The sequence below is a fragment of the Daphnia pulex genome, chromosome 8 (assembly GCF_021134715.1).
Source record: "Daphnia pulex isolate KAP4 chromosome 8, ASM2113471v1".
NCBI classification, from domain to species: domain Eukaryota; kingdom Metazoa; phylum Arthropoda; class Branchiopoda; order Diplostraca; family Daphniidae; genus Daphnia; species Daphnia pulex.
The window spans coordinates 2,824,246-2,843,652 of NC_060024.1; the positions used below are offsets into that span (position 1 = coordinate 2,824,246).

Genomic DNA, 19,407 nt, shown 5'->3' on the forward strand with positions numbered 1-19,407 from the left:
CCAATCGACCATTAGCATATAAGAGAATATTCACTTGAACGGGCGGACAATTGTAGCAGAAATCATCTTGACTCAAATGCTGCGTTGCCGCGATGGCAACAAATTAAAAAAAATATGTCGAACAGCCCTATTGTAGAAGCATGGTGTAAAAGTATGGTGGGAGAACTTATGGTTGGAAAAGGCTATCTCGGTTGAAGCCAGTGGTCACCTATGATCAGCGCTGCCTGGTGGACAATTGGGAGAATTGAACCAATGACACATGCCAAAGAATTGAACCAAGAATAGGTGACCAGCCCTGCAATTGGCTTGCCATTGGCACTCAGCTCCTCCTCCTGTCCGGAAACTGGCTTCAGTCGAGATAGCCTTTTCCAACCATAAGTTCCCCCACCATACTTTTTCACCATGGTAGAAGTAATTGAAAACATAATTTGAAAAAATACACATATTTTTGAGGCAAGTTGGCCCGGCATCGTAGGGCATGTGGCCATTACAAAGTCCCGGTTATTGTGTTTGTTCTTTCGTTTTGGGTGTAATTGTGTTTCTATTTTAGTTTTCAAAATATTTAGGCATTTATCTGAAAACTTAACTTATTTTAATCCCTGTGGTTATTAGATGTTGAAAACTGCATAAAAAGTTTCAGTTTTTCCAAAAAATGTCAAAACTTTAATGTTCATGTGCTTCATATTAGTGATAGTCTGTCTTCTAACACTCAATTAGAGGTTCCAAAAGCCTTGTAAGGTAACTTAATTTATTTTCCACTGTATTCATCTAGTAGGGGAGGGCGGGGTCATTCAGGACAAAAAAATTATTTTCCCAATATCTCTGAAACTATTCCTAATTTTTGAAAACAAATAAACGCTACTGTCAAACGCCCCGAAATCTATGTCCCATAATGATCAGATCATTATTTTAGCTGAAATCAAGCTTTGAAAAAAAAATGGGAAAAAAAATTTCATGGGGGAAAACTGGACAGAGAGAAGGGGGGAATTAAAGACATGGTTATAACTTTAATGCTTTTGCAAAAATAAAATTCTCTATAGGGCTCTTTCGGATCTGTTTTATTTAGCCGATTTATCTGGCAACGCAGCATGGCGCCGTCTCTTGGTAGGGCGAGAACGGGGAGAAGAGGGAGAATGGGAGGACGCCCTCCTCCCTCCCATTCCTCCCATTCTCCCTCTTCTCCCCGTTCTCGTCCTACCAAGAGACGGCACCATGCTGCGTTGCCAGATAAATCGGCTAAATAAAACAGATCCGAAAGAGCCCTATAGTTACTTTGGTCATTAAAGTAATATAATATGTGAAAAAATAATAATGATAATATGTTATCAAAATTTGGTATTTAATGCTTGGGGGGGGGGGGGGGTGGAATGGACAACGCAGCGCTGAAAATATAAAAAAAAGAGGAGGGGCTTACAAAGTATGAAGTATTGAATCACAAATAAAAGTAAAGATTGCAATTATTTTGTGTGTTTACAAAAAAAAATTTGAAAAATTTTATAGCCTACTGGCTACTGCTCTTACTGTCCGATATTACCCCAAAAAAGATGTCTAGTATTACCCGCAGCAAAGACATTTTTCTAAATCATTATTATTCTTAAAAAATTAACCGTAACAATAAAATTTTTACACAACATGAAAACAGAATGAATAAAGTATTTGCCCTACTAACACGGCCCATCCACTTCATGTAAAATGTAGGTAAATATGGGATGAATAGATCCAGGTCACAATTGGGGGGCGGTAGTATAGCGTAGGTATAAATTTATTCGGATCTAGGATGGGATCAAATAAAGAATATTCATCGTAGATCCACCAGCGTATATTTCATTAAAATACTGATTGTACGTCAAAGTTATATACCCGGGGGTATGATTTTGTTGTGATACCATTTGGTACATACACAGAATGTGCATCACAGTATAACCATATTAGGTACACAGTGGACGAAAAAGCTAAAAAATATCTCAATTTCCATTACTACCAAACATTTGTTCTTAAATTATATAAACAGTTGGTCAAGTGGTCAGAGAGATGAGCTACGGAACTAAAGGTCAGTAGTTCAAATCTAGGGTGATACTTTTATCTTTTATTTTCTAACAGTAATCATATCCAAAGATGGATGTTATTTAAGGATGCTGTGTATACACAAACCGGTATATTCAAGGGACATACAAATGGTACGTGCGGGGAAGGGGAAATAAGGATAAACATAAAGCATTCCATAGATATGCTGTTTGTACCTCCCTTATCCTTGGGAGTACGCTGCAGTCATATCCATGGTACATCGCTGTGTTAGTAGGGTGATTCAACAATAAAAATTGTTTTAACCGTAGAGGTTGTTTAGTGATACAAAAAACTATGGCAATGACAAACATAAAATTAGACCGTAATTCTTTTATTATTGCTATAACTCAAAAACTATTGGCAGGACTTTACTTAAACTTATACTCTGTAGTTGTTATGAAATTCTTCATTTCACACTATTTTTTTTCCTCATCTCCACGTCAAGTTATTGAGCTTGTCCAACCTGGTACGTGTCCAGCGTGACCCCGCTCTCCCCTACCCAAAAGTAATTTTTTTTCGCTCTAGGTATTCAACTCAGAACCCATGGCTAGGCTACGTCAAAAGTATTTGAGCAAAACAAGTGCACTGTTTAAATTTCCATCAGCCCATCAATGTCAAGTGTAATTTCCCTCATCGTAGACGTGTCATGAAGGTAACTGGAAAATAGACAGACCAGAATCCAGACCACCTGACAGCTAATGTACGTTTCTTTTTTTCTTATTTCATGATATGATTTGAATTCTTTTTAATAAACAGGCTAAATATTATTTATGTTTCAGAGTTCAGTATCAAGACTTTTCTTTCTGTTTAATCAAAGCTATAAAAATTGAAATCATCATATTTTTCATATTTCATTATAATATTAAATGTTATGTTTCCACTAGTCATATGTTGGTCCATAAGATTACCAATGGCCAACATAAGCTAATTTTTTCTCCTTAATTTTAAGACCATCGTGGGTTTTTAATATTGGGGAAAAAGAAAACCGTGACCCAGAAAAGAGAAATTGCGCAAGCTATGCCAACTCTCCCCTGGTAGTTTTTAGACGGGATATTGAGTCAGAAGAGAGGAATAGTATAATGCAATTTTACGTCTGGCAGATGACACGTAGCCCACTGACTGACGAGTCAAACTCAGTATATGATCGCTGATCGGGTTGGTAGACTTACCACTTCAATAGCCCATAAAAAACAAATATCTGAGAAATACTGTCCGCTAAAAAGAGACATGTCTAGATATATCTAGACAATATAAGCAAATGAGTCCATTTAGTTTTGTCGAATACATTTACCCAGAATCGAACCTGAGAGCTCCTAGTCCCATAATTCAGTTATGCTACTATCCTTTGTAAAATTTAGAGCGGGGTTAATAGTTTATAGCACTATATAAAAATAAATAGGGACTTAGAAATATTTCTCAATCGCATATTAACTATCGTTTCAACTATTTTCCTAGCATATATACACATCAATGGCTTTTTAATCTGAGTGGACTAGTCAAGGAGACCATTAAACAGAGATTTTACGACGACAATAACGATTTTGCCGTCAATCAGTAAATTAAACGGCTAAACACGACATTTCTAGACATTTCTTAAACATGATGGGTGATTGCATGTGGACAGTTCGGAGGGGGGTGTCAACAGAATTCAACCCACATCTAACCCACCTTCACCCTTTTTCCAACCAATTTTTTTCCGGCAAGCCAGCTAACAACCCACCTAACAATCTTTCCCTAATCCATTTGCTGTCCTTTCCCTCCTGTTTCCAACTTTCTAACTGAAAAGTTGGAATCCGTCGACTGATTGACAGGGAGTGGGACACATCCACCGAAATACATTAAAAAAAGCCCGGGGTTTTCGCGTTTGTTCAAAAGTCGATTGGACCGAAGATGTTTCTTGACGTCCATAAATATCTCTATGGTATTTTTATACACTATTTATCTATACACACTGTCTAGAAAAATTTCTAGACAACTCATGTTGTCTCATGGCAAAAATCGTAACTTCTCCTTAAGCCACTAGGGGCGCTGGCACGCTCGGTATCAGATAACAAAAACGCAAAGAACTTAAATGCGGGACTTCAATATAAAAAATACAATCAATCAATTGAAAATCAAAATCTATTATTCATTAGTAAGCATAAAAAACACGTCTTAATTTTCTTAGTCCTGCAATTGAGTTCTTTGCGTTGTTGTTATCTGATAGCGCGCGCGCCAGTGCCCCTAGTGGCACAAGGAGAAGTTACGATTCTCGCCCCTCATTTTTGGAGGGAGTCAACTTCAAGGGATAGGAAAGGGTCTTAAAAAAATTCTTTTGAAATAAATAAATTTTTGAATTCATTAAGTAAGCGACGGCAAATCCTTTGGCGTAAAGAAAAGTATTTTAGCGCCATTCTAAGTATTTTTTTTCGATTTTAGAAAAACCCGGTTTTAACACGGCGCTTATGGGGGAAAAAGGGGGTCATAATTGGTAAACGAGGGTGTAGAGACGTGGGGGTACATCCTACGACAATGTCAAGTGTGTATGATTTGTAGATCTTCTTTTCTTCTCTTCGGGAAAAAAATTCTATCTCTTGCCGATTGTTCAAAAGTTTTTTGAGTTGCAATGAGACACGTAGCGCCATAAGAAAGCACACAAAACGAGGGGGTGTTCTTAATAGCTTGGTGGGTACTGTATATAATAGTCGTCATTCCGAGTTCACTTTTCAGGCATGAAATATTTTGAATTTGTTGGCAACAGCCATATCACTGTTAACAAAATAGTTAGGTTTTCAACGGTGAAAACCTTCTATTTCATTACATTCGATTATAGTAAGTTTTAACCTTTGGTTTATTTTTCCGATTTGTCAGTTACTATTTTAACAAGTTATCACACCTACAACTATGAAAGGTTTTATAACTTGTGAAAAACAAAGGTTTTAAATTGTAAAAAACGAAGGTTTTTTCTTTGTGAAAAAATAAGGTTTAATTCACCATGCTATATGAAGTAAAAGATTGCAAGTTGCGATACGAATCTATATACTCTAGAGTCCTATTCCAATGCTTTAGCCACTACACCAACCAATTGATTTCAGAAAATGTCAGAAATTGACAGCGTTCTCAAAAAAGGGAAATTTCCAAATGTGGTATAACTGGGGTTTTATGCCTAATAATCATGTCCGTTACATGACTTATGTTGCACATTAAGATAAAAAACTGTTTTTTTGAGGTTTTAAGCATATATTTTTGCCTGCTATATGACTATTATAAAGCCCCTTGGGCACCTTCGGGATATAAAGTTAGTTTAAGTTTAGTTGAATACGGTGTTAAGAACTTTAGGAAATGTTTAATTTGCAGAAAGTCCTGTAATGAAAGCATGGGCTGCTACAATTACGGCCTACATACTAGCTATCCCTCTGTTGCCGAATGGATCCAGCCTTTCCCATTCCCTTTCTCTGACTCATCATAGCCAGAGGGCTGAAAGTAGTCTCAAAATGTTCCATTTTCGAAAGCTTTTTTACACCGTTTGAACTTACAATTCAGTCTATGTTACTATTGTTTACATAACAAGTGGTGCCATCTATGTTTGAAATGTCAAAAAAAGTACAAAATGGCCGATTTTTTACTTTTTTAAATGCAAATAAAAGATAAGAAGGTGACATGTGTTCGTTGTTGTTGTTTAAAGCATAAAAACGATGCGATCCACCGTTAGTTACATTTTCCATAGTGTAAATATACCAGTAGTAGCTTGGAAATATGATTATTTCGTCATTACTGACCATTTTCATTTTCCACGATTCCTATTGGTTGATAAAATTCCCAATAAAGCTTTTCAGGTCGACCGATGGAGGAGGAGCCTATGCTGCTATAAAGACTCTAAACCTTCGGTTATTATGTAAACTAAATCCCTCAGGGAAAATTTTTTTGGACCGATGTTATTTTTTTCAGAATTCAGTATTTATGTCTTTCTTAATGCATATTTTCAATTAACTAAACAAGAGTGGCTTCAAATTATTGATAAAAAATTGAATTTGTTAAATTATCTTTTTTTATTCAGAAACAGAAACATTCGAAAAAAGAAGGTTTAATTATACAATGCAAAATAAGAAAGGGTTATACATGAAAATACCTTTGAAAACCATAGGTATTAACTTGCAAATTCCTATAAAATATCTAACCAAAATTTTGGTTCTAAAACTGAAGGTTAGAAACCTTCGAGAATAGAATGTTTTAACTTTAAAAAAAAATCGAAAAAAGAATTGACTTAAAATACTTTTGAAAATCAAAGGTAGGCTATTAACTTGCAAATTCCTCTAAATGTGAAAAGTGCTGAAAAACGTTCGAAAATTAAACTTTCGATAGGGAGAGCGGGGTCACTCTGGACCAAAAAGTTATTTTCCCCATATCTATTAAACTATAAATAATTAAAAAAAATAAACAGCATTGTTAAACGCCCCACAATCTATGTCCCGTAATTTTTTCATAAAGATCAGATCATTATTTTAGCTTTAATCAAGCTTTGAAAAAAATGGGGAAAAAAAATATCAGGGGGGAAATTCGACAGAGGGGGGGGATAAAAGACATGGTTATAACTCTAATGCTATTGCAAAACTATTGAATATGAAATTCTGAATAGTTACTTTGGTCATTAAAGTAATATAATATGTGAAAAAAAATAATAATGATAATATGTTATCAAAATTTGGTATTTAATGCTTGGGGGGGGGGGTGGAATGGACAATGCAGCGCTGAAAATATAAAAAGAGGAGGGGCTTACAAAGTATCAAGTATTGAATCGTAATCGATTATAAGAGAACTCACAAATGAAGGTAAGATGGCGTTTGTTTACAAAATTATTTTGTTTGTTTAAAACAGTTATTGTTTAATATTTTTATAGTCTACTTCTCTTTGGCCTATACACCTTTAAGCTCCACCCAACAAATATCGTTTTCGTTCGATATTACCCCAAAAAAGATGTCCAGTATTACCCGCAGCAAAGTCATTTTTCTAAATCATTATTAATTTTAAACGATTAACCGTAACAATACAATTTTAACACAGCATGAAAACAGAATGAATAAAGTATTTTATTCAACAATAAAATTTTTTTTAACCGTAGAGGTTTTTTAGTGATACAAAAAACTGACAAACATAAAATTAGACCGCCGTTTTTTAAATATTACTACAACTCAAAAACTATTTGCATGATTTTACTTTAAAAACTTATAACCTGTAGTTGTTATGAAATTCTTCATTTCACACTATTTTTTTTCCTCATCCCAACCGTCAGTTAATGAGCTTGTCCAACCTGGTACGTGTCCAGCGTAACCCCGCTATTCCCTACCTTCAGGGCTTCAGAATCAGAAAACTAACTTTTTGGTTCTAAAACTGTATGTTCGAAACCTTCGATTATCAAAACCCTTTTTAACTGTGTAAACGGGCTGCATAATTCGTAACGGGTGTATTTTTCGACTCTCACATATTTATGATGCCTGTCATGGACGAATTGCTCGCCCCGGCCCACTTTATTACGCAGTTAGCCAGAAAATACAGTCAAGCAGTTAGTTATGCAATATAGCCACTGCTAATGAAGCTAATGGTATTTTTTTGCATTCAATAAAACAAGCAACTCAGAATTCAAATTTTCCAAAATTTAATATTCATTCTTGATATTGCAATATGTAAAGCTTATCGTTCTTAAATGTAATTCAATAAAAAAAGAAGCGAAAAAACAAATTCTGTTTTGGATCTCGGATTAATGTTACATTTCGGTGCGTTTTTGGCATTTTACTAGTAATGAAAAACTTTTCGGAAATTTCCGACCTTGCACTTACACCATGAGAAACATTAGTTCGTAGTTTTATTTTTCTTTTCATTTCCTAGTACATTTTTCAAGGACTTCCGCGTAGGCATTAACTGCGATGCGCGGTTTTCCCCAGCATCAACTGTGAGGTTCGCTTTTCCCCAGATTTTCATGCCCCCCCCCTCGATTTTCATGTTCTAAGTTTTTAGTCTCTTTCTTTACGTACATGACTACGGTCACATTTAACTTGATAATACAAAGTTAGAATTAAATACAAGAAAGTATTCTCATCTATTTCTTAAACTTGTGTTGCACAGTAAATACATCCATGTCAACATTTTCAGTCTACATATTCTGATAAATGTAAAGCTTAAGAGATTTTACAGAAAAAAGGAAACATTATTTTTGTAATGGTAACGTATAGTATAGGAAAGAAGGCGGCAGGTACATAGAATTAAGAGGTGGAGAAATGTAAAAAGGTATCAAGCTTGGAGGAGGGGGGGGGGCTGGCAAACATGGCTGTTTTGATTTTCTCGTCTGATCGTCCGATCATATAACATGACAGGTTCATCATAGTTTTGTGATTGCATTTATATCATTTGATATAGCGTGTTGCTGCATCCAAGATTATTTTAAAATAGGATTTCTACCTGGAAGTCTATTTTCTAACCGACGTATTCAAAAATTCTTAAACCGAAAAGAATAGGGGAGACCGGGGCTAGTAGGCCTATTTTTCACACACCCGGGTCTGCGTAATATTCATCGGAATGGTAACATTTTTTAAAATTAAAGCTTATTATCTTAGCTAAAATTTATCGTATAAAACTACGTTAAAGTGATAAATATATAACAATATTGAGTGGTTTATCACTTCGCTTTTAGGGAAAATCGCCATCACTACCACGGGCAAGTTGGTATTATTTATATATGTGACGAGATTCGTATATATAAGTAAAATAGTTATAAACCTTCAAATTAAAAACCAAAATTCAAAAAATATAACCAAGATAATAAGCTTTATGTGTGCAAAAGATCATAAACACTAGTGAATTAGCTAATAGGGTAGGGGAGAGTGGGGCAGTTTGAGTAGTGTGTAAGTTTGCTTTATCGATTTTTAGATGTTTTAATGACATCAAAAAGTCGGAAAAATTCATGCTTATCCAACCCAAAAATCTCCATCCTTAAAAAAAAATCATAAACAAACGATCCACGACTCAAGTACACCAAAATCCCGGAGCGGCTTTCCAGATCTAAATCCGGAGGAGGCCTTAAAAATGTACAAAAATATAGTCATGTTCGTCTCTGCACGCCGGATTTACCTGCTTTTGCAGAAATACGAAATTCCCAGCCGTTTAGGAGTTATTTGACTGTAAAGTTTGGGTTTTTTTAATTTTGTCAGAAAGTGGGGGGACTTTCCTCCTGAAATTAGCTCAATTTCAATTTTCATTAAATACATCAGAACGCCAACTAGCTCCGGTCTCCCCCTACTGTAGTACTTTAGACCGGGCTAACGTCTGAAGTTGCCAGTTTTATTTAAGAGAAAAGTTTTCTAACGAAAGTCTCTTTGTATAAACTCAGAACCACAATGTAGACTTTGAGACCAAATTATCAATAACGAGAGCCATCAACACTTACATGGAGGATGAATTGTGAAATATTCGCTGCAAGCTGAGCACGACAGCTTCGTCTGTTGCTGGCTTGATCGTTCGAATAAATAACAAAAATTGTATTCCTTCTGTGCTGTTCTGTAGCGATTAGTCGCCACTTCAAACTTGATTCGCTTTATTGGTAAATAAATTGCCTCGTAAATTGATTGGTGGTCCGTCAAGTTTACTCAAATAATGTGACTAATTTGGCCATATTTTTGTTCAAGGCTTGATCTCGGAGCTCAATGAACAGATGATATGTGATATCGAACTTCAAGTAAGGGCAACATGCCGCCTGGAGTGTATAGTTTTGATTTTAGAAGCTCCAGAGCGATTTCGGCAGAGACCAGACGAAGTTTACGACGCCATGGCGGATTGGTGATTTCAACGTTACTATGCATTTCCCATTGAACAAGCAGAATGATTCAACCCATCAACAAAAACACAATGCCTTCGTTTGTTATCCCCCAGAAGAGTCATCCTGCTGATTGAAACGTTGATGATAGCCGAACCCAATCAGACTATTTAGCATATATATTGTTAATGTTAACAGTAGGCCTATATGTTTTTAATTATTAGGCCCTCGATAAGGCCTAGATTTTGGGTTAACGCGATGTTGTTCATTAAAATAGCCTCGGGTTTCGGGTATCCTACTCGAAGAAGGGTAAAATGTATGCCGAATTTCCCGGAATTAGGCCTACCCACTGGAACGGTTCGATTATGAGTGATCGAACCACAACCACTCGAGCTTCGAGCTATTATCACTCAAATTTGAGTGGTGACGCATTTCGCACCGAGCTTCGGTTCACTTCGAGTACCTTAAAAGAATGAGAGTGCACAAAAATCATCCCTCCCTTAGATTTCCCCTGTCCCTTAGATTTTAGTCTGGAGTTTTACTCTAGTTAATAATGCTAAAACTCTGTTGCGACAGTGAAATAGGGAATTGAACAGGGAATTTTTTAAATGTATTTAATTTATTTTTTTGAATTCCCATTTATTTATTAAAAATGAATTAAACGCGTTGTTTACGTTTTTTGAGGGAAGAACGGGGAGAAGAGGGAGAATGGGATGGATTTTTTTCGTACACCCTCCTCCAATTCGTCCCATTCTTCCTAAAAAAAGAAACAGGTTTCTATTTCAAATTCAAAAACATGTTCCTTATACACGGATCCTTTTATTAATCTGAAAGGAAATATAAATTAAGGGCAAGAAGCTCAACAGCAATAACGTAGTCATAACATTTTAATTGAATAGCACTGGAAGCAATTTATTGGGCTTAGGCCAGCTATAGGCCTACTGGGCCGTGCCAGGTCGACATACTATACTGACGTCTCTCCATACACAGTTCTATAGGCCAGTCAAATGTTGCATTTACTATATTCCGAGCTATATTCGTGGATATATAAGATAGGTTGACCCTCTCTTCACTTCCAGTCCTATTTCTCAAGCTATTGTCTAGCCTACTGCTGTTCTTAACTGCAAAGGGATATGCTCTGAAAAACAGCAACAAATGCAATGAAACAAAGAACGATATTCATGTTAACCATCGTTCTTTTAACAGCTGCAGGGGAGAGTAGTAAAGGTTTAGGGTAAAATTCTTTTATCTTGAACGTATTTTTTGAAAATTTTATTTGTTACAATTCCAGCGTTATTGAAGTTATAAAACGAAAACAAAAATGACGCAACATACCCCTACAACGGGGCCCTTTGTCTTTCCCTGTAATTCTAATGGGAGAACAGTCGATAATACTTGGGTTGATTTTAAACCTCGATTTTGATAAAATAAATCATAATAACAACGATTTATTTTTTTCAGGGTGGTTTTTATATAACTCCCTTGGTTAATTTTTAATATCCATAAGTAATTTGAGCTAATTCAAAATTCAGTTATTCTCAGCAATGGTAATTTTCCATAAGCCAACTAGCCCTACGGTGAAAGTCAGAAATAGCCCCAAAAAGGGGCGTCTACACAAATTATATCCTAAGCCACTATAATTTAGTTCTGTTTACGCCTTTACATATAGTCGATAGAAGATAAAATTCTCTATTTCACTAGTATTTTCAAATATTTCTATCGTTATTCCAAAAGAAATATGAAAAAGCTTTTCGAAAAATCTTACATAAGAAAAGTCAAAAAGGGTTTTTACTTTATATCTTCAGAACGGCTAGTCACATTTTCTTGAAATTTCCAATATTAGTGCGCATGATAATGATGCACACATGGTTAAAAGCTCAATTTTTTAAATTAAATACAAAGCTCAATAATTAAAAAAGAGCGACCTGCCCCCAGGCCTTTTAGCCCCACTCTCCCCTACTATTCAACCTGGTGTCGTTTAAGTCGTCGCCGACCGCAAATTTTATCATCATGGCACCGATATATCATTACCGAAATTCTACAATTTATCGACAGGAGGGGATCTCTCCGACTTCGAATGCCGCAAGACGCATTCAATTCGATTTTATTGCGCGTTTAATTGACGCCAATATCCTAAACTATCCATTGTATCATTTTAAGATCCTCGTTCGTCATTTTGTTCATTTTTGGCAACTCCCAGAATCTTCGTACACCCTGGCCCGCCCTGGCCAGAATCTCCCTATCACTCATCTCATAGAATCTTGTAGAAAAGAAGAAACTTTCGGAATCTCTAGAATCTCTCTAGAATCCCGAATCTTCGTACACCCAAATTTGAGTTGCCAACCCCTCGATTTTGTTCTTAACTGAAAAGTCAATCGAGATTTTGAGTTTTGTCATTTTTTTTTAGAAAAGATGAACTTAACAATTTTCAATAAAATGGTTTCAAAATCATAATCCATATTTTTTTAAATATTTATGTACACTTATAAGAATAATGTATTTTATATAATATAGAATTGAAAAGTGATTCACAACATAGGCTACGACGGGCTACGAACAAAACCAAACTAAACATTTCCTAAGTAGTTTCCCTCCGGGGTTTTGAGGGTGCAACTAAAATGAGGGAGGGTGCCTACTGCCATCTGACTGCCATAGTAGAAGAGGGGATGGTATGTTCACCTACTAGAAATTTCCCATAAGGCTAGATCCCAGGTTGCTTCAACACAGTCTCAGGGACTCGAGTCCAACCTCGGACCTTTCATCTTGCTAAAGTTAGGCCCAAGGTTGGACTCGAGTCTTCACAACGTTTTATCGTTGGATGACCGCTAGGGAGGGGGGGAGGGGCGTCAGAAAAGCCGTCAAGAAATTTTCAAGCCATAATCGTGACATTTATTATTGTTTTTAAACGTTTAATCGAAATTCCAGGGATGTAATTGATCAATGTTAATGATATATTTTGTGGGTAGAATTTTATGGGCTTCAAGCTGGTGATTTTTCATTTGCTTTCCCTTTCATGTGAAATTTCTAATTAATTCTATTCTAAATTAATAAAGTCGTTTGGAACTACCGTTTAGTACCACCCGATTTCTTATTGTTATTTTTCATGGTTTTTTTTTAAATTAAACAATAAAATCTCTATTAAAATCAATCTCATCTTCACTGAAATTTATAAAAAATACTTTTATTTAGTGGCAGCCATATCCATCACCTTAAACGTGCATATCCATCACCATAGAAATGCAGCCCTGCGCCTTTTCCCTTTTTGTTTAGTTTATTGTGCCAGCCTTCAGCATCATTATTGTTCCGAATTATTTGAAAGAATACGGACCATGCTTCTGGTGACCAGATACCTGGCTGCATCCAGTTATGTAGTTAAAGAATTTGTCCAGCAAACGAATTTTGAGGTTTGCGGCCTTTTTCTTCAACTTTAAGAATACTTTTCTTATTTTGGTTGATGGAAGAAGGTGAAGGGACACGGCACGTTTGCACAAAACTTTAACTCTTGAATTGGAGTTATAATTTTTTGGCCGAATTACATATTTTTTTGTTTTGGCCGAATCATACAAAAAAATACCGTGGCCGAATAAATAAAATACAAAAGTTTTTAGCCTAATGCGATTTTATTTCATTGTTTGATTCGGCCTTTGGCCAAATACAACATAAAAAAATGTAGAATTCGGCCAACGGCCGAATCATATAAAAATAATTACATGATTCGGCTAAAATTATTGGCCGAATCGTACGGATACCATTGTGAAGGAGGCACGTGAATTATAAAGAGAAAAGGTTCCTATTGCTTGGCGATTACCTTAATAATCAAATTTTATGGGTTTGCAATTTTACTGGTCTTATATGTTCATTGTCTTTTAAATGATTAAACATTATTTAGAGTATTTCCTGCAATGATATTAGCTGATAAATGTACGGCTAGGGTTTATGATGTGATTGTGCACCGGCATATGCAGGTGGGAATATTGAATACAAAATTAAAAGACTTCGTACCTTATGATTTTTCTCTTTTGACATTTATTTTATTGTAAGGCATTTAAAGCTCTCTTAGGAGTGAGTACAAATAGTCTACATGTATTTTTTCAATGCACGGCACTCGTCGATATTCAATTTATTTCTGATTGCTACACCAGTGGACATTTTTTCTCCGGTAGGACGTCTCCGTCACAGAAGTTTTTCCAGGTGTCTCTGACGAACACTGTCAACAAGTATTTTAAAATGAAAACATGATTTAAATGTTTCGGAAAATGTCTTGCTTACCAATAATGTCGTTGATGTCATATTCTGGGAGACCAGGTTTGTTTGGCTCATTGATTGAAGCATCATTCTTTGATTTTTTATTGCATCCGCCTGACAAGGACCGACTTCCCAAAACGTCTTAGAGTAGGAGAGAGGGAAGCTAGTTGTCAGGTGCATTTTTCCTGAATTTTATTTTTATTTTTTGAGTACACTACTGATAAAATGAATGAATGAATCAGATTCAGATTTCAATTCTCTATGAATTGATCGTATTTGTTTACAATGTTCATTTACACGAAAATGTGAAATTGAGAAAAACTGCAAAAAAAAGTCTGTCAACTTGCCCCACCTACGGGGTAAGTTGGCTGCTGACGATTCTGCATTGCTCCAAAATTTCTTGGTCGAATTTTGAAAACTTGAAACTCAGCATCTGGTGAGATATCTGTATGATGCCCCTCAAAATTTTCGACAACTAACCCCACAGGGTGCTTTTCGAACAAATAAATTGATAACTAAATAACTTTTAAATGTAGAAATGTCGGGTTTATTTTAAAAATAAGACAAACATTAATTATTTTTTGCTAATGGGTTTTCTGACCCTCTTAGAGTTTTATACTATGAGAAAAATAAAAAGTGCTGAGAAGCCCAAAAAAAACTTTTTGCCGTTTTTTTTATTTTTGCTTTGACTCCTGTTAGGGAAGTCGTATACTTTTGAAATTTTGAATGACAAAGCTGGGCGTTGTCTTTCCTATTTGGTGTAAAAGGCTTGATTTGTTTTGGTCTGTAAGGGGTCTTACTAGCAAAATGCCAACTTACCCCAACTTCCAACTAGCCCCCCTCTCCCCTATATGGATTCCAAGAGTTTGATCATTAAATTAAAATTTTCTTTCTATTCCATGCAAACCAATAATTTATCAATTTCTGATCTTTCGAATCTTATATGTAAACCTGCTACTAAAGGAACCTGAAATATAAATTGAGTAAAATTGGTAAAAGTAATGGGAAATTATTGTTACGATAGATTTTACTTATTATTACATGACTTGCAGTTGCAGCTCGTTACCCGTAATTTTTCTTTTCCCGTTGCTACTTTTACTACTAACATTTTGCTTCAATTCTTGTTTCAAATCATTCATCTCTTTATTCAATTCTTGGATTATAGTGTACAATAATTCATTTTCAATCTCAAATTTGTTGTTCCGTTTGGTAAATGACTCAATCTAATGGTATAGAAACACTCTTTAACACATCGATGATTGTTATTTTGGTTTATAAAATTTTTATGATGATTAACATTCTGGTTCTGGGATGATGATGAATCACTTTCTGGTTGGCCTCTGTTGCAGCTGTTAGAAGGTGGATCGACTCCATATTGATGTTCAATATTGTCATCGTCTTATGTGAAGATAACATTATAGGCAACATTAGATTTAAAAACCATACTTATAACTTGATTTTCTTTGAATTACCTGCTTCCTGAAACATGTCAGGTGACATTTGCACCTCATATCCATCCCTAACTTTACTGGGCACTAATGTAATTCTTGTATTGTGTTGTCTTTCACAGCCGTCTTTTAAAACTATCTCAACTATTGCCATTCGTTATTTGTGAGTGTAATTGTTGGATTAATTTGTTTTAATTGCTTATCAATTGAAACGTCTGATTTCTCACGAACTAAATTACATCGGGAAATGTTATGGAAATGGAATTCAATTCAAAATGAAAAATCGAAAGAAGATGTCTGCTGAAAATGACAAACAATGTTGCCTAACTGCTAAGTAATTTGCAGTATTTGGTAAATAATTGAAAAAAAATGTGACTTAACTCTTAAATATAGAAAATTTTACGTCAGTCGATAGCTCCCTGTAAAAGCAATCTATTTCTAAGAAATTTGAATCCCTATCACTCCAAACAATATGAAATATAAAAGCGAATGGGTAAACGCTAGCTAGTTAATAATTTACTGCTATTCTTCAAAATGTAATATTAATTTGCGACCGAACTATATTTCTGAATTAATCAAACTTTACGGCAATCGCTAGCACTTGGTGACAGCTATCCATTTCCTCATAATTCAAATAGAAAAAGAAAAAAGTCGCAGATCCCAGATCTCAGATTTTGCTTTCCGGATCCGTAGTCGACCCAATCAACAAAGCAAACCAAAAACTGTTGCTCCCGAATTTTTTCCTTTTAGTAGTTTTCAAATGAATTTTACAGAAAAGATAGCTTTCATCGAGAGCTAGCGATTGGCACAAATTTGTATGAATTCAGAGTTATAGTCTAGTCGCCAATTAATATTACATTTTGAAATGGAACAGTTAATTACTAACTAATTCGCTGCTTGGCCTGCTTCATCTTTTTCTCATTTTTCCGAACTGAGAACACTTCGCGACAGGGGTTTCAAAATTAAAGCTAAACGAAATCTTTCCGAACAATCAAAGGGTATACCGGCACGACTCATGTGCTTGATGTGTTTGCTCTTGGACCCTGAGTAGCAAAAACCTGCTCTTGTTCCTCACGAGGAGCTGCACCAGGTATCCAGTGTCCAAAATGCAATACTTAACAGCGTAAATTTAGATAATAGACAGAAATACTAAAAACTCATTGTATTTTCGGTAAAAGTCTATTTTATCCGACCTAATTCACTTTACTTTACTTATGTAATTTACTTTACTTTATTTAATTCTAGTTAAGTAACTAAGCGGGAATGAGCCCGAGCGAAGCGAGGAAAAAAAGGGGTTTTGGGTGGGTAAAGTAAAGTATAATAAAGCAAAATATTTTTGTAAACGAAGAACATAGCTACTATACTTTATTTTGCATTGCTTTACCCACACAAAAACCTTGTATTTCTTCACTAAGCTCGGGCTCGTTCCCGCTTGGTTACTTAACTATAATTAAATAAAGTAAGTTAATATTAAAATAAATTCTTACTGCATATTAAAGAAAATTCAAAATTCTGCAAATGAGATGACGTGAGTTTTTGACTATGCACAAACAATCCGTAATACACTACTGAGTCGCTATAATAAAATAATAAAGTTATAATAAAAAACCTGGTCAAATTACACCTGTCAGATTTCTGTGAGATGTTTCACTACCACCGAAAGTAATCAAACTAATTCAGGTGTCGTCTGCTACAGAAATTCTCAGACGTTACATGCATCACATTTTAAGCCATTATACTTTCAATATTAAAATTTAATGTGATAAGTTTTCCACGCAAAATATGAAATTAAACTTAAATATGAAAGTTGATTTTTATCAATGTGCAGTGTTTAGCAATGAATCACAGTAAAAATGTTTTTTTGTGGGGGGAGACCCCTCCAACCCCCCTTTTTTTATTATTCCTCATTAACCAACCTTTTCAACTTACGCTATCTTTGAAGTTTCTACACTCACTTAGATTTGTTAAATTAAAAATGTAATAAACATCGAACAATTTTTAGCAATGGTTGAACAAATTCTGCGATAACGTAGCATAAAACGCCCCCAAGTTAAGTAACTTTTCATAGTTCAGTTAAGTAAGTAAGTTTACATAACAACTGAACATGAAACATGTTTATTTATAACAGAAAAATAAAGTAAACTGTACTTTACTTTATTGCTTCACTTTACTTTACTTTGAAGTAAAATAAATGAAAAGTTAAGTTAAGTAATGAAGTAAATTACAGTGTATTTACAATATAGCATAGTATAGTAAATTAAAATAAAGGCACATGTAATATTAATTAATGTTATGATATACAACCACTCCAGTACTAAGCTGATTGGGGTGGTTTCTACTGGATTTGAACCACTATCCCACTACCCACCACTGTAATAATATGAATAATTTTATAAATACTATTTTTAGAATAGTAAGAGGTTACTTAACTAATCATTAAGTAACTATTAAGTAACTAAACTAAAATATATTGTTTTACAAAGTAAAGTATAAACATCAAACCCGACTATACTTTACTGAAATATGTATCTGTAAAAAACAATAGAGACTGGATTTTTTGAACCACTGAATAAAGTGTTCGGAAACCAGTGCTCTTCCACAGCGCTGAACAACACTGCTTTCCTACTTAAATTTTGAAAAAAATATGATAACAAAGATTTAAAATAAACGTATTAAATATGAAATTATGGCAACAATGTTTTTTAAATAATATTGCCAGTAAGCCAGTCTGCTACACGGTAGAGAAGAGAACGGTAGTGTCAAAAAATTTCTCTTAATTAAGTAAGAGTAAAGTAAACCGAAAGTAAAAGTGAAGTGAAAGTAAAGTAAAAAGTATTTAATTAAGTATGAATTAAGTAAGAATTAAGTAATTGTTGTTTGTATTTGTCCAAACATTATATTCCTTGTTGCGGAACCTCATCTGGTTGCCGAAACCCAGACCAACCCTACCCCTGTCTTCTTGTCAGACAGAAATGTTGTCTGCTAGGAATAGACTCTCTGTGACTGACAAGTGTGGTTGTGAATATCTTCTTCTCAATTCAGTAAGGTATTAACCCTGTTATTTGATCTATTACTTGAGATTACATCTAAAGGTAATACAATTAAGTTGATAAAGCAATATCCCATTTCATGTTACATTTACTTCGCAAATTACACTCAACAGGTTATGGGCCCAGTTTCACGTGTTCTGTAACGACACGAAATGGCTAACCAAATGATTGAAAATCACCTGAAGGATGTTAATCATGTGCCCAAGTTTGACGGCACAAACTTTCGTGAATGGAGTTATGAACTTAGACTTATACTCCAACAGTTGGGTCTACTTGGACTCGTTGAAGCAAGAGTTGGACACACTCTGCCCGATGAGGTAAAACAATTCTCATACCACTACATGCTCAAGTCACATTCATTCAATATGTATTCCGTAATGACTTGTGACACACATGTACAGTTTTCTTTTGTACGATTCACACACATGCTCACATGTATAAATCCAACTCATGTACGATTCACACACATGCTCACATGTTCGAATCTAACTCATGCACGATTCACACACATGCTCACATGTATGAATCTTATTCGTGTACGATTCACACACATGCCCACATGTACGAATCTAACGTATGTCCTCATACACATGCCCACATTAATGAGATACCATTTCTCGCATGTCATTTATACACACATGACTAAAGATCTATCTCTCTTACAGATAAGAGACAATCCAGATGATCCTGAACTTATCACGAATGCTGCCCAAATTGATACGTGGATCTTGAGAGATGTCACATGCAGAAATTATATTTTTGCCACTCTCACGAAACCAATGAAGGAAGGTCTCTACTCCTGTGATACGGCAGCAGC

General features: G+C 35.1%; 1 long non-coding RNA gene across 1 annotated transcript; it reads left to right on the top strand.

Annotated features, from left to right (window-relative positions):
• Positions 1–614: 614 nt before the first annotated feature.
• LOC124200382 lies at positions 615–2,636 on the top strand. Its single transcript, XR_006877291.1, has 2 exons — positions 615–738; positions 2,590–2,636. It is a non-coding gene; the product is annotated as an uncharacterized LOC124200382 (long non-coding RNA).
• The last annotated feature ends 16,771 nt before the right edge of the window (positions 2,637–19,407 follow it).